This window comes from Elaeis guineensis, chromosome 11, assembly GCF_000442705.2.
Source record: "Elaeis guineensis isolate ETL-2024a chromosome 11, EG11, whole genome shotgun sequence".
NCBI classification, from domain to species: Eukaryota; Viridiplantae; Streptophyta; class Magnoliopsida; order Arecales; family Arecaceae; genus Elaeis; species Elaeis guineensis.
The window spans coordinates 21,514,977-21,517,459 of NC_026003.2; the positions used below are offsets into that span (position 1 = coordinate 21,514,977).

Below are 2,483 nucleotides of genomic sequence, written 5' to 3' on the forward strand. Positions count from 1 at the left end.
ATCAATTAATGAACAGCTTTCCTCCTTTTGAGCATACTTCGAGGTATTAAAAATATTGATTCTCACCTTTTGATCTCCAAAAGAAATATCCATAGCTCTTATTTTACAATTAATATTGGCATTGACAGTGGCTAGGAATGGGCGACCTAAAATTATGGGATTTTGATTCAGCTCTTGGGATGGTTCCATATCAAGTATGAGGAAGTCTACTGAAAATAGCATGTATTGACTTTAACTATAACATCCTCAATTAGACCACATGGAGTCTTAACAGATCTATCAGCTAGTTGTAAAATAACCGATGTGAGTTTCAGTTCTCCTATCCTAAATTTTTCATAGACCAAGGTTGGAAGTAGGTTGACACTAGCTCCTAAGTCTAACAAGGCTCGATCAAAGGTGATGCCTCCTATAACATATGAAATCAAAGGAGTACTAGGATCTTTTATTTTCTGAGGTAATAGATTTAACAAGATTGCACTAACATCCTCAGATAACATGATTCTCTTTATTGTTCGTCGCTCACGCTTTTGGGTGCAAAGTTTCTTAAGAAATTTAGCGTAGGCTGGGACATATTGAATTGCATCGAGGAGGGGTAGATTAGTATGAACTTGTTTAAACAACTCCATCAGTTTTTCGTTGCTTGCTTCTTATTTTTTACAGGAAGAACCAGCTTCTAAGGCTGAAGGAAATGGGACTTTTGGTCTATATGTCTCAGGTAACTCATCCGCTTTCTTCTTTTCTTTGTCTTTTCTGTTTAGATCAGTAGCAATTTCTGGCTCTGGTTCTTCTATCGGGTTAGTCTCAGTTCTAATCTCTTCTTTCAAATTTTTATTTAAACTATCATCAGTACTAGCTTCTCTCACCTGATCTTGGTATGGATCCTTAAGAATCCTACCACTTCTAAGTTCAGTAATTGCTTTGGCATTTTCAAATTGAGGATTCTTAGATGGGACATTGGATTGATGACTAGGTCCAGGTGGTTGATGAGTGGATGGATTGTTCCTAGGATTTGATACTAGTTGGCTTGGGAGTTGATCTGGTTCTCTCCTCATGGTAGACTCAGCTAATTATCCTATTTGTGCTTCTAGCCTAGTGATAGATTATTGTTGGGTCATGATCAACTGTTGTAGTTAGTTTAATCTATCATCAGCTAGATTAGTCTGTTGAGGAGGTGGGTATGGTGACTGATTTTGATATGGTGGCTGGATAGATTGACTGGGCTAACCTCTATTGTAGGCATAATTCTAGTATGGAGGCCTACTTTGAAAGTTTTGCAAAGAAAGAATTTGGGTTTGAGCTTGAGTCTGTTGGGGTCTTCAAGAAAAATTAGGATGATTTCTCCAACCTGAATTATATGTGTTAGAGAATGGATCATTGACAGGTTTGGAGTAACCTTAGGCAGCTTGAACTTGTTCTTGAATGAAAGATAGAAACTGTGCAGCCATGGGACATTCGCTCACATGATGGGCTGGACTAGCACAGATAGATCAAATCTTCTGATAATTAGGTGGTGGTGTGTATTGTGCAGGAGATTGTTGACCTAATGCTAGGAACTGATCAAATTTCTGGGCAAGAAGATCGACTTTATCTAATTTTTGCGCTATTAGGTTCAGATCGGCCTTAGGACTAGAGTTTGTTTGCTTGATCTCAAAAATTTTTGCCCGCTTTTGGTGAGGGATTGATCTTTCGTAGAAGGATAATAAAGCATGATTGATGAAATTTTTACTCAAAATTTCAAATAAAGTGTAGGCTTCATCCTCACTTTTACTCATGAATGCACCCCCACAAGATGCATCTACCATCTGTCTGTATTGGTCACCTAAATCTTCATAAAAAGCTTGAACAATTTGCTACTTAGATAGACCATGGTGTGGGCATTTTCTATGAAGTTTCTTAAGTCTCTCCCATGATTCATGAATTTGTTCTCCTGAAAACTGAACAAATCTAGTGATGGCTCACTTCATGGTGTTGGTTCGACCTATGGGATAATTTTTTTAAGAAACTCATGCTACATTTCAGCCCAAGTTTGGATTGGTCTCCCTATTGTGCCAAGCCAGTACTTGACTTTATTTTTAAGTGAGAAGGGGAATAAGGTCAATCTAAGTGCATCATTAGTAAAATTTTGAATTTTTATCATGGAACAAATTTCTAAGAACTCATCCAAATGCTTGTAAGGATCTTCATTAGTATTCCCATAGAAAGACGGAAGCATCTGGATTGTGGTCGACTTGATCTCATAGTGGCTTGCAGGGATATCAGGTAAGTGGATACAAGTCGATGGATTATAGGTGGAAGGAATAAAATATTCCTTCATTTGCCTAGGTGGTTCTCTAGGATCTCCAGCCATCTAATTTTTAGGTTTAATATGAATCAACCGTTCAATCTCAGGATTGGATTCAACTAGGTCAGGATAGAGAGATCTTCTACCTTGCATATACCAGTGCAAACCCTAATGTATGATTCAAGTTTTATTTTTGTTTAAT

At 37.6% G+C, this 2,483-nt stretch overlaps 1 non-coding gene across 1 annotated transcript; it reads left to right on the forward strand.

Moving 5' to 3' along the window:
- The first annotated feature begins 1,860 nt into the window (after window positions 1-1,860).
- Window positions 1,861-1,969, forward strand: LOC140852733 (small nucleolar RNA R71). Its single transcript, XR_012135634.1, has one exon. It is a non-coding gene; the product is annotated as a small nucleolar RNA R71 (small nucleolar RNA).
- The last annotated feature ends 514 nt before the right edge of the window (window positions 1,970-2,483 follow it).